This window comes from Bufo bufo, chromosome 8 (assembly GCF_905171765.1).
Source record: "Bufo bufo chromosome 8, aBufBuf1.1, whole genome shotgun sequence".
NCBI classification, from domain to species: domain Eukaryota; kingdom Metazoa; phylum Chordata; class Amphibia; order Anura; family Bufonidae; genus Bufo; species Bufo bufo.
The window spans coordinates 129,338,393-129,352,904 of NC_053396.1; positions in this window are offsets into that span (position 1 = coordinate 129,338,393).

Genomic DNA, 14,512 nt, shown 5'->3' on the forward strand with positions numbered 1-14,512 from the left:
TTACGGTATAACAACATGGTGTGGTCGCTTGTGACATGGTCGTGCTGTGTTTGAGTAAAGTGCAGCCAAAAGGCACACATCGGGCTCAAATTAAACTAATGAGACGGCAATGTTCAGTGGGTCTGTATTGTTAATGGCTGTGTGGCGCCTTCAATACCGTGCGGCCAGTAACAATAAAGATCCACTGAACAGTGCGGTCTCATTAGTATTATTAGAGCCCACTGCAGCCCCTTCGGCTTGAAAAGCACTATACTGTTATTCTACATATTCTTATACATCTGTTATAGAGCTTGAAAATCACTATACTGTTGTTCTACATATTCTCATATATGTATTATAGTGCTTGAAAATCACTATACTGTTATTCTACATATTCTCATATATGTATTATAGTGCTTGAAAAGCACAATACTGTTATTCCTCGTGTTCTTATATATTATTATAGTGCTTGAAAAGCACTATATTGTTATTCTACATGTTCATATATTTTATTATAGTACTTGAAAAACACTATACTGTGAGGACTCATGCATACAGCTGTAGTTGTTTTTGTGGTCTGCAATTTGCGGATCCACAAAACATGGATACAGGCCATGTGCGTTCTGCATTTTGCAGAACAGAATTTCCGGACCACAATAGAAGAGTCCTATCCTTGTCCGTAATGTGGACAAGAATATCACATGTTCTGTATTTTTATGGATGCCCTGGAACGGACATACGGATGCGGACAGCAAATGGTGTAGTGTCCGCATCTTTTTCGGCCCCATTGATGTGAATAGGTCCGCATCCGACCCACAAAAAATGCAGATCGGATGCAGACCAAAATAAGTTCATGTGCATGAGCCCTTATTCTACATATTCTTATATATTTATTATTATTTATTATTCTCCAGCTTTCTGCAATTAATACAGCCAGAAATGCTTAAAGGATAACTGTCATATTTTCATCAAAAAATCTATTTTAGCATATGTTACTGCTGCAGCAGTATTGCACATTAAGCAATCTTTCATTTCTTCACTTACCACTGTTTTTCTTGAGTTTTCCCCTTAGTTACGGCTGTTTTGAATCCTACATTATGAGGATCTTCTCAAGATGGCTCCTCTGCCAGTTCTCTGAGGCCAAAACTGCATTCCCTCAGGTAACATACAAGCTTACTGAAGCCAGCAGCTTCCTGCCAGCCAATCAGATTGGATTACTGAGAGACACGCCTCCTCACTCTGATGCCTAATGCAGGCATGCAGTGTGAAGGACCGCCCCTCTGTCTTCCTAGCCGGAGACAGATGAGCCATAGCAATGGTCTTTTAAGGGAGCAGTGGAAAGGGACAGGAGACATTAATGAACGCTGTTATTATAAGGTAATTACAGATCTTTTGGCAATCATTGACAGACTAACTCAGGTATACATGCCTAGCTGTAATAAACTAGCAAAAAAAAATATGACAGTTATCCTTTAACATACAGACTCCGTTCAAACTGCGTTTTGAAGCTCTCGTTGCTGAGAGGTGTGCTATGAATTTATGGAGTTGATCGGATTTGTCATTTTTAATACATTTTCAATTAAAAATTAAAATTTCCCATAGAAATGAATGGCAGAGTTCTGTGAATAATACAGCATGAACCACTTATTATGCAGACTCCTTTCAAACTGACTTTAGGCACTCTTCACTAAAAGGTGTGCTGTGTATCTTTGGAGTCAATCAGATTTACCATTTTTCATAAATTTTTGATTAAAAATAAAAAATTCCCCATTTCAGTGTCCAATGTTCTGCAGAAAAAAAAAGCATGTAATAAGAAAAGCCAGCAGAGTTTACTCTCTCCATTGCAATGGGAGAAATCCACTGTATAAGTTTACATGCTTCAGATTTCAAATCAGCAATGCCGCACCTTTTCCACAGTTTTTTTAAAGTAATGTGTGGGTGAGAATTCAGAAATTCTTATCTACTTTGCTGTTAATGTACAAAGCTATTCAGTCACGTGTGAACCCGGCCTAACTGCTGATGGTGTTCACATGGCCATATTTTTGTTACGGGAAGGGATGTCCTCCTCTTAGTTCACAGCTATTGTAGATGCTTAACCCTTTCAGTCCTTTCTTAAAAAAAACACATCCTCCTAAAGATTAACTACAGCAGTGACATGTATGTCCCTTTAACCCCTTCAAGCAAAACATCACTTTTTGCACCATTTTTTGGGAAGTGAGCTGGGCAAAAATTGCAATTCTGTCAGTATTTTTTATTTTTTTTATGGGGTTCCTCATGTGGTATATATGACATGATAATTTTATTCTGTGAGATGATACCGTTATGGCGATACCAAATTTATATAATTTTTTATGTTTTACTACTTTTTCAGCATAAAATCACTTTTATGTTATAAATAAATTTATATTCTGCATCGCCATATACTAGCATCCATCACAATTTAATTTTTTCACCAATGTAGCTGTGTGTAGGCTTGTTTTTTGTGAGAATAGCTGTAGTTTTTATTGGTATCATTTTGGGATACATAAGACTTTTTGATCACTTTTTAATTTATTTTTTTGTGGAGGTGAGGTGACAAAAACAGCTATTTTGTCATGGCTTTTAAAATAAAAAATTTACGGCATTCACCGAGTGGGATTAGTAACATGATACTTTTACAGATCAGGTCATTATGGATGCGGTGATACCAATTATGTATACTTTATTTTGTTTTTTTTCATCTTTTAATCAATTATAAATGAGCGGATATGGGAAAAGGCAAATTATTTTATTTTTATTTAAATTTGTATTTCTTTTTTATTTTATTTTACACTTTTTTTTAAGTCTCACTAGGATCTTGAAGATCCAGTGGGTCTGATTGCTGTACATTGCCTTGCAATAGCATTGCAATGTACTGTACTGTCAGTATTACACTGACACTAAGCCTCCTGTTGCTATGGTAATGATTGGGCCACTGCCATCTCAGTGTGGCGGCCCGATGGGGGAGAAAGGGAGCCCCCTCCCACTATTAACACCATGGATGCCGCAGGCATATTAAGGGTTAAATGGCAGAGATCGTGCAAACAGGGCTGCTGGGCTGATCGGGGACACAATGGAGGAACAGGGGACATTAGGGGGCACAAAAGACATCGGGGGCAGAGTGGAGATCAGAGCTTGAGACCGGCATTTTCTTACTGAAGTGCTCTGATTGGTTAGTCTGCACAGACTAACCAATTGGAGCACTTGCCGGCAAGGGACCACTGTGATTGTGGAGACTGCGGGGCTATGACACTTTATAGTGTCACAGCCCCGGTAAGCAGTTTGGAGGTGACTGTATGTAAGTTACATGCGATTTGGACATACATTTACGTCCAAATGCGTGAAGGGGTTAAATGAGTGTCAAAGGTTTCCAGCTATAGCCTTTCTCTTGGAGAATGCTGGAAGTCTGTCACCTTGAGGGATACAATACATACAGTACATGTGCTGTGGCTCAGAATGCTTTAAATTCTTTCCCAGCAGATTAATTTATCTAAGGCTTACATAATAGCAAACTTTTGCAATAGGTGCTGACACGGAGCATTTGTCTACGTTCCTTTGTACTTATACTGTTTGCTCTGACACTTGTGTGTTTCTCTTTATAAAGTAAATGCCCATTTTAGCTTTTGCCAAGAGCAGTAGAGGTCATAGGCTCTCATTACGATATTTTGTCCATGTACTCTTTTTACTCTTTATCTGTTTTGTATCTTATTTCCACGGATCTGTACGGACTGCTGTTAGTCATAATCCATGGATTATGTGATAGTCTAGTTCTTTAGACCTCTGAATAGTTAGCAATAATACAATAAGGCCTCATGCACATGAACGTGTCTGTATTGTGGCCAGTAAATCATGGATCCACAAAATATGCATACCTTCAGTTGTACTGTCTATATCTTTCTCACTCCCATGACTAGAAATTAATATTCTTATCTGGATACGGACAAGAACAGTACATGTGCAGCGAACCACTCTTAGGCACCTGGGTATCCCTTGCCCCTTAGGAGGTTTCTACGAAATATGTCCCTCTTATAGAGCAAGTAGTCATGACGCCAGTTGCAGTTAAGCAACGAGGACATGGAGTCCACTTTGTAGATGGTAGTGTGGGTACCCAAATGAAGGATTGCAAGAATGGTGTAGAGTGGCCTACACTCTCTGAAGGTGTTGTATGCACGTGTCACGGTGCTCCTACCTGGATATCCTTGGATCCCAAACACAGTGGTTCGAAGCAAGTGCAAAAAGGGTTGTTGAATTTGGGTGATGAATAAATTGAATAAATGGAGTCCAGACTTTGTATTAACATAGAACACAACTTTACTTGGCATAAACGATAATCCAAACAGTTTCCAAACTGTATCTTGGTCATCAGCAGATATTGGCTTAACTTTGGCAGGCAAACACTTCTGCAACAATCTCAGCTCTTCTATGCTGTAGCTTTCTCAGCTCTGCTATGTTATCTGGAGAAAATAGGAATTTTTCCTCTTCTGCTGGAACTTTACTTAGCTACCTGTAGTCTGTCTCTTAATTTATCTCACTTAGCTTGTATATAGGCAATGCGAGCCCAGGAGGGGACAAGAAACCATGTAGAACTTACAGGCAGGGCCTGCAGGCCCAGCAGAGCAGGCAGTGCTTTGCTGGCCAACGCACAACCTTCCCTTAGGAAGGGGTAGACTAGACTGACCACTAACTAACTTCTCCTTCTCTAGAGAGGGCTAGAAGGTAACTAGAAGGTTCCTCTCCAGAGAGACTAACATTTTTAATGTTGCTGCCACCTGCTGGTGAACCAGGCACATTACATGTTAACATAACATTTGCAAGGAAATAGATACACACATTGCAGGAAATGGAAATAAATATCAGAAATTACACATGAGGGACAAACCAAAGATAGTGGGGGTACAAAAGAGGTGCTAATGCCACTCTGGGGTATTACACATGTTCTATAATTTGCACAATGGACATATGGATAAGGACATCACACCAATGTCATCTGTGTGCTGTTTTTTTGGAGACCAATAGAAATGATTGGGTCTGTGTGCAATCTGCAGAAAAATGCAGATTGGACTTGGATACAAAATACAGTCGGAGACATGAGGCCTACACACAGAAACTAGGTTCCTTTAGATTTTGACAGGGTCCTTACACACATGAATCTAGCTCTGGTATTTGTTCATTGTAAAAAAAAAAAAATGGCAGAATAAATGCAATAATTTTTTGGGCACGTGTGTTTTTTCTGCAATTTATGTGGTATTTTGGTAGGTTTTTTTTTGCACACAGTGGCCCAGATTTAGATATCCTACAGACATACCTCCCTATATTACAAAAGCGCAAAGAAGGACAATTGTTTTCATAATATGCCATGCCACTAACTCCGCCAAAAGCGTAACTATACACACCCAGCCCCCTAAATGCCCCCACATAGTAATTATTCCCCCTTTGTGCGTCTGTTACAGTTGTTATGGCCACATTGTGCCCCCTTCACAGCAGTAATGCTTACATGCGCCCCCTTTACAATAGTTATGCCCAGATATATACTCCCTTAAAAGTAGTTATGCCCAGATATGCTCCTTCACAATAGTTATGCCCAGATGTGCCCTCTCACAGTAGTTATGCCCAGATATGTGCCCACTTCAGAGTAGTTATGCCCAGATGTGCCTCCTTCACAATAGTTATTTCCTAATGACCTTCTTACAGGAATGGAAATACGGACATACGGAAATGGAATGCACACGGAGTAACTTCCGTTTTTTTTGCGTAACGGACACGGAATGAAAATATGTTCGTGTGCATAAGCCCTAATAGTTATACCTATTAAGTGAGAGATACTGAATTATACTGCCTGTTTTTAATAACAATATGAACACTATAGTATTACATTCTACATGAAAGAAGATAACTTCTACATATAATACTCCTTCCAATATATTAATAGCCAACAAGGGAGAGAAACGGAGATAGAGACAGATAATACTACATCCTTTGTATAACAATATGACTACTGTAGTATTGCCTTCTATATTTAAGAATATAACTGCTGTAATACTGCTCCCAATTTACTAATTCCCACCAAAAGAGGGAGAGAGAGACACACTGTTACGAGAATCTGCTCAACTCTGTAAGGCCCCCTTTCACGCAAGCGAGTTTTCCACACACGTGAAGTGAACACATTGCACCCGCACTGAATCCTGACCCATTCATTTCAATGGGTCTGTGTACATTAGTGATTTTTTTTCACACATCAGTTCTGCGTTGCGTGAGAATCGGAGCATGTTCTATATGCTGCGTTTTCCACGCAGCTCTGGCCCCATAGAAGTGAATGGGGCTTCAGTGAACAACGCATTGTAATCTGGATGCATTCCGGGTGCAATGCGTCTTTCACTGAAGGTTGCTAGGAGATGTTGTTTGTAAACCTTCTTTTATTTTTCTCACCCGCGTGAAAAAGGCATTAAAACTGATTTCAGCCTTGCGGAAAAAAATTAAACACTGAACTTAAATGCAGACAAGACTGGCTGAACTTGCTTGCGAAGTGGTGCAAGCTTCACTGAATGCACCCTGAACACATCCTCACACAATCCGTATCGTTCGTGTGAATGAGTCCTAAATTTGTTTTCTGGATACCAGTATATGCAAATGTTCTGGACCTTGGTGTATTTTACATTGGTTCAGGTCTCTTTTCTGTGGATTCACCATGCTAGAAAGCCTCTATTATAAAAAATACATGTGTGCACTATTGTAGGCCAGGCGATGAACCTTTGGCATTGTGGGAAATATATTCTAATGAGCTTTTCTAAAGCCTATATCAGCAGAGGTTAGGCCTAAAATTTTGCATATTCTTTCCCCAGAAGTCCCAAGGTGCTTTGTTTATGTCATGCTCAGGCAAGGAGGAGCAGGAGCAGTACCAGCTCCATCAACAGCAACTTAAGTCTAGAGTCTCTGATGAGCACTTTTCTTCACCTGCTTAGTGAAGAAATCACCCACCAGCAGCAGAAGCAAGACATGGAGCAGAACCAGAACCAGAAGGTGGTAGCATACTTGGACTGCACCCTGCCATCCCACATGGAAGATTCCCTTGACTTCTGGGCAACCAAACTTTATTGGTGGCCGCAAATGGACAAGTTTGCCCTGTACAAGCTTTCCTGCCCGGCCAGTAGTGTGGCATTAAAGTAGGTGTTTAGTGAGGCTAGGGGCATAGTTACCCCAAGAAGAACTTGCCTTTCCACTCAAAATGTGGAGAGACTGACCTTTGCGAAGATGAATCAGGCAAGGATCAGCCAGGATTTCCACATGCCAGTACCTGATGCATCAGACTAGATCATTCTGGGTGCCATACGTAAACTTTGTCAAAAGAGCACACTGTTTCTTCTGGCCACCTGCTTTAGCCACTATTCAGATGTTGCCACCCGCCTGATGCCACACACCTGCTGCCATGTGCTCCTACTGCCACCCACCATCTTCGGCTGTTACTGCCACTCCTTTTGCCCCCCACCTCACCACTCTGTTAGGGTACTTTCACACTAGTGTTTTTGTTTTCCCGTATTGAGTTCTGTCACAAGAGCTCAATACCGGAAAAAAACGGATCAATTTTATCCTAATGCATTCTGAATTGAGAGCAGTCTGTTCAGAATGCATCAGTCCATTTCCTCTTACGTTTTTGTAGCATGCTGCAGTTTTCTTTCCGGCCAAAAATACTGAACACTTGAGGGAATGACGGTTCCGGCATTCATTTACCTTGAAGTGTATTAGTGCCGGATCCGGCATTAAGTGTTCCGGCAAAACGGATCCAGCTTTCCAGTCTACGCATGCGTAGACCTTTAAAAAATGCAAAAAAATAATTATACCGGATGACACCGGAGAGATGGAGCCGGTATTTCAATGCATTTGTCAGATGGATCCGCATCCGGATCCATCTGACAGATGCCATGAGTTTGCATCCGGATTTCCAGATCCGTCAGGCAGTTACGGCGACGGAACTGCCTGCCGGAATCCTCTGCCACAAGTGTGAAAGTACCCTTACTTGGCCACTGTGTTGACTCCTCATGATGTTGCCACCTCACCACTCTGTGACTGGGCCACTGTGTTGACTCCTCATGCTGTTGACACCTCACCACTCTGTCACTGGGCCACTGTGTTGACTCCTCATGCTGTTGCCACCTTACTACTCTGTCACTGCGCCACAGTGTTGAGGGGTGTTTGGGGTTGTTCTTATGATGGAATAGAAGAAGGGCAAAATAAACAGTGACGTCAATACAAACTTATTCCTGACACCCTCTCCTCAGGTGGACACTACTTGTCTCAGTGTGTAACAGAGCCGATTCTGTAGAAATCTATGTGGAATCAGCTGACAACGTTGTAAAAGAAGTGCGCTCTTTCACTCTATAGTAAAATCTTGGGCCACTGCACAGTCCTTTATACCTGACGCTAACATTGACCTGTAAGGTTGAGTTCACACTTGAGTTATTTGGTCAGTTTTGGCCCCTTAACTTCCCAAATAAGGGAAGTGTGCAGTGATTCTAAGAGCGACGCCTGTCATCTACGTTTCATACTGACTCACAGTACTGTTTCACTACCACAGCAGACTCCCTATGCATGTTTCTGCAATGCACAGTGTTCTACACTACTATACAGGCTTTCAGCAGCCGGGAAATAGCAGTTTTTTATTGCAATTTGTCATGAATAAATCTGGATCGAATCAAATTTTTTGGGGAAATTCGGCGAACCGTCCTAATTGAATTTTTGGGAAATTCGCTCATCTCTAGTTCTATTATCAAGGGTAAGGAGAATCTTGTTTGTAAGTTACAAAAATCTCTATATGGCCTCAAACAATCAGCAAGGGCATAGACCATAGAATATCAAAATGAACAAAGTTCTGTTGGAAGAAAGATTTAAAAGCGGTCAAGCAGATCCATGTTTATACGCAAAATTTGTGGACAGAAAATGGATGTACATTCTCCTATATGTGGATGATGTGATTATAGCTCATCAAGATGAGAAAGAGATCACAAAAATGGGTAAAATTCTCAATCAACATTTTGAAACAAAGGATCTTGAAAATATAACATATTATCTAGGAATTCAGATCCACGCAATTCTAAAACAGTTTGGAATGTCGGATGCTAAAGGTGTTTCTACTCTAATGGATCTATCCTACTTGAAATTAGAAGAAGATGATCTGTTACCTGACAATGAAAGTTACAGGCAAGCAGTGGGGGCACTCTTGTATGTAGCAAACTCGACTCGGCCAGATATCACAGCAACAGTTAGAATTCTCTGCAGACACCTAGCCAAACCATGTCTAAGAGACTGAAACGCTGTTAAGAGAGGTCTTATATATCTGAAAGCAACTGTAAATATAAGTTTGAAGATAGCTGTCTCAGGAGATCTTAAACTCATAGGCTATGTAGATGCAGATTGGGCTGGTGATTCAGAAGACCCTAAATCCACAAGTGGTTACATATTCAAGTTTAATTTCCTGGTCTAGCAGAAGACAGGTTATTGTTGCTTTGTCTTTTACAGGAGCGTAATATGTATCTGCAGCTTACGCCGGTCAAGAAGTAGTCTAGTTGATTCAACTCTTGGAAGATCTTGGTGAACCATTAAGTCAACCAACAATAGTTTTAGAAGACAACCATACATGCATTAAAATTGCAAGCAGTGAGAAAATTAGCACAAGAACCAAGCACATTGATGTGATTTGGTGGAACGAGGCATAACTGAGTTTGCTTACTGTGAAACTGAAAAAATGGTAGCTGATGCTATGAAACACTACATAAGTATAAGTTTGAAAAATTCAAGCCAGCTATGGGGCTAACAGGATAAGGCTACTTTCACACTAGCGTTTTGGCTTTCTGTTTGTGAGATCCGTTCAGGGTTCTCAGAAGCGGTCCAAAACAGATCAGGTTTGCCCTAATGCATTCTGAATGCAAAAGGATCCACTCAGCATGCATCAGTTTGCCTCCGTTCAGTCACTATTCCGCTATTTTTTGTAATACTTTTATGCTATGAATATCAGGACATTATACAAAAAAACGCATATTTATACAAAAAACGCATCTAAAACACATGAATACCGCAATGGGGAGAATTTGGAATACAGAATCAAGTGATCCCTTCCGGACATTTGCATTGATAAGATGGGATCTACTTTGAAACGCGTCTGGTAGCAAAGCATTCACTCGCAAAAGACGGGATAAAAAGAGCATGGCCATGCACTATAGGAGAAGTTGAAATATGAACCAAATGTACTTATATGAAATACCTCAACGCGATACCAGCGGAAAGGTAACCTCTCATCTCGTTAGAGCGGCATACACGAGACGCCGAAGATACACCATCGGCTGTACCTGCCTACTCTATCCGCTCCAAGAGAGGTAAGCACTCACACGTGGGACGCCACGGAGCAGAAGTTTTGCGCTACGAAACAGTGAGTATGGACAAGAAATTGTCATGCCCTGCTCTGACTATGTGCGCAGCACGTGTTTAGTTTTTTGTTTTGTTCTGGAGTCGTGCTAGATCCGCCTCCCTTCAGGTGCACTGGGTGGGGTCATTGGTTTAAATTACACTCACTCCCAGTGTTCCGTGCGGGTTATAGAAATCAGTCTGGCCTTGGAAGCAAGGAAGGAAGGATTGTCTGTTCCGGCTTAGATAAGATAAGTTTGGTTTCTGTTTTTGTTGTTTGCTGTCTAGGCTGTTTGTGTGACGTCTGTCCCCTCCAGGTTCTGAGGGAGCAGGCTGCCCCTATTCCCCTTTCACCATCTCAGGGATTCTAGGGTATTTTCAGCCCAGGCACGAGGACACATTATTCCCACCTTAAGGGTCTGAATGTGGGCTTAGCAGTATAGGGAGAGCTGTTAGGGATTTGCTAGGAGGTGACCTTATCCCCAGCTTCTCGCCTAGAAATTTGTTGGTTGGTTTATCTCTGTATCTGAGGTTCTGTCCTCCGTGACATTATAACCCGCCAATACTTTGACTGTCATTGCTCAGCGGTTTTGTGATGGCGTCAATTGATGCGCTAGTTGACCGCATGCAGGGATTATCCCTAGAGATTGCGGATCTGCATAATTCGGTCACACAGTGTCAGAATACTCTGGCATCAGGTGCAGGTCAAATTTGTGGGGTAGCCTAAAGTCGCTCTTCCTGATAGATTTGCAGGGGGTACGGGTGACTTTATCCGTTTTAGAGAGTCATGCAAATTGTATTTTCGGCTGCGTCCATCGTCGTCAGGTGATGAAAGTCAGAGGATAGGTATAATCATTTCTCTGCTTAAAGGGGACATGCAATCCTGGGCCTTTTCTCTGCAGCCCGGTTCTCGGGCCCTCCGGTCGGTGGAAGAATTTTTTAAGGCCCTGGGATTAATCTACGATGACCCAGATCGGGTCTCGATGGCGGAATCGAAATTACGTAATTTATTACAGGGTGAACATACTGCAGAGGCTTACTGCGTTGAGTTTAGGAGATGGGCTACCGATTCAGAGTGGAATGACCCGCGTTACGTAGTCAGTTTTGTCAGGGGTTATCTGAGAGATTGAAAGATGCCCTTGCTTTTCATGAGTACCCAGATTCTTTGGAGATTGCAATGTCTTTGGCAGTACGGTTAGATAGACGTATTAGAGAGAGGTGTAAGGCTCCCTCCGCGCAAGGGATCCCTTCTGTGAGTGGTTTCGTCTCTACTGCTTCCCAGGGTGATGTTAGAAACATAGAAACATAGAATGTGTCGGCAGATAAGAACCATTTGGCCCATCTAGTCTGCCCAATATACTGAATACTATGGCTAGCCCCCGGCCCTTATCTTATATGAAGGATGGCCTTATGCCTATCCCATGCATGCTTAAACCCCTTCACTGTATTTGCAGCTACCACTTCTGCAGGAAGGCTATTCCATGCATCCACTACTCTCTCAGTAAAGTAATACTTCCTTATATTACTTTTAAACCTTTGCCCCTCTAATTTAAAACTGTGTCCTCTTGTGGTAGTTTTTCTTCTTTTAAATATGCTCTCCTCCTTTACCGAGTTGATTCCCTTTATGTATTTAAAAGTTTCTATCATATCCCCTCTGTCTCTTCTTTCTTCCAAGCTATCTTCCAAGTTACAGGTAACTCTGGAGTAGTGGAGGATCCCATGCAGCTGGGTCAGGTTTCTTTCCGTTCTGGTAGTAGAGGCTTTAGGAAATTGCATAAACTATGTTACTACTGTGGGAAAAGTGGTCATTTTATTTTTGCTTGTCCTTTTGTTAAACCGCATGTTGATGAGAAAAAGAAAAAAAAAACTTTCCTGACTCTTGGTAGCGTGAATGGTGTGGTGGAGCAGGCAGGTATGCAAGCTCCCTGTAATACCCGTTTTCTCCTTCCAGCTATGGTGGCGCTAGACTCAAGAGAATATTTTGTTGAAGTGTTCCTTGACTGTGGTGCTGGGGTAAACCTTATTGACTTTCTTTTTCTTCAAAATCTGGGTCTAAGAACTTGCACTTTAGAAAGAGAGATTCCGGTTTTTGCAATTGATTCTTCCCCTCTTTCTCAAAGGAGTCTCACTCATATTGCTCATGGTATTCACTTAAGGGTGGGTGATTCACATGTTGAGATTATGTCTTGTTTTGTCATGAAGGATTTGCCGGCTCCTATAGTTTTGGGGTGACCATGGTTGACTAAACATAACCCAATTATAGATTGGCAAGCAAAACAAATCATTAGTTGGAGTGAATTTTGTTCGGATAATTGTCTTGGCACATCTATCTCTGGTGTGTCCACTACGGCATTACCTCAGTATCTCTCAGATTTTGCGGATGTCTTTTCGGAGGGTGGGGCTCAGGAATTGCCCCCTCATCGTGACTATGATTGTCCAGTTAATCTCATCCCAGGGGCTAAGTTGCCAAAGTCTCGGCTTTACAATCTTTCTCAACCCGAAAGAGAGGTCATGCGGAAGTATATATCGCCGAGAGTTCGGCAAAAGGTCATATTAGGCCATCTAAGTCTCCGGTGGCAGTAGGTTTGTTCTTTGTAAAAAAGAAGGATGGATCGCTGAGACCTTGTTTGGATTTCCGGGAATTGAACCGTATTACGGTCCGGGATCTGTATCCCCTACCTTTGATCTCCGACCTTTTTGATCAGATTGTTGGAGCCAAGGTGTTCTCCAAGTTGGATTTGAGAAGGGCCTACAATCTGATCAGAATCAAGGAAGGGGATGAGTGGAAAATGGCCTTCAATACGCACGAGGGTCATTTTGAGAATCTGGTTATGCCTTTTGGGTTGACGAACGCGCCAGCGGTATTTCAGCGATTCGTCAATGACATTTTCCATCATTTGGTGGGGAGGTTCGTGGTGGTTTACTTGGATGACATTTTAATTTACTCTCCTGATCTGAAGACCCATCAGGATCATGTGAGACAGGTTTTGACGATCCTTCGGGAGAATAAATTATATGCCAAATTGGAGAAATGTGTGTTTTCGGTGCAGGAGCTTCCGCAGTGGCGTACATACCAGGGTCGCGACCCGAGACCGGCACTCCAGGGGGCCCGGCCGCCTGTGGACACCCCCCCCAGGCCGCTGGCAGGGGCCCCTCTGTACTCACATGTAATGGAGCGCTCTGATGGGGCCTGGCATGAAGTACAGTGGCAATTTCGGGCCCCATCAGAGCGCTCCATGCCTCCATTACATGTATAATATGGGGGTGGGGGGGGGAGCGCACACTCACACACCACACACACCCGGCCAGGCAGTTCCGTTTCCATAGTGAAGCAGGGAAACCTCTCTGCTCCCTGCTTCACTGATCTTCAGAGCTCAGGAGCTCCCCCTGCTGGCCCCAGATCGCGCTGCTGGCTGTGGGAGGAGAGCTGAAAGCCCGGCAATCTGCCTCCTCTCATGAGGGAAGAAGGTAAGTATGTGTATTTTTTTTTTTTTCTAACGCTGCAGACTGGGGGCAGGGGGGGGGGGGTGTTTGATGGGCACAACTAGAGTGAGGGGGCACAAAAGTTGGCATCTCTACTGAGGGGCACCTAATCTGCCATAACTAATTTGAGGGGGCACCTAATGTGGCATAACTACTGTGAGGGGGGCACATATAAAGGCATAACTATGAGGGGGCACATATGAAGGCATAACTACTGTGACGGGACATGTAATCTGGCATAACCAATGTGAGGGGCACATATGTGGGCATATCTAATGTGAGGGGCACATAATCTGGCATAACCACTCTGAGGGGACACATATCTAGGCATATTTACTTTGAGGGGGCACATAACTGGGCATAAATACTGTGAAGGGGCACATAATCTGCCATAACTACTGTGAGGGGCACATAATCTGCCATAACTACTGTGAGGGGCACATAATCTGCCATAACTACTGTGAGGGGCACATAATCTGGCGTTACTAGGTGAGGGGCACATAGTCTGGCATTACTACTGTGAAGGGGCACATAATCTGGCATTACTACTGTGAGGGGACACATAATCTGGCATAAGCACTCTGAGGGGGCACATATCTGGGCATAACTACTGTAAGGGGACACATATTTGGCATAACTA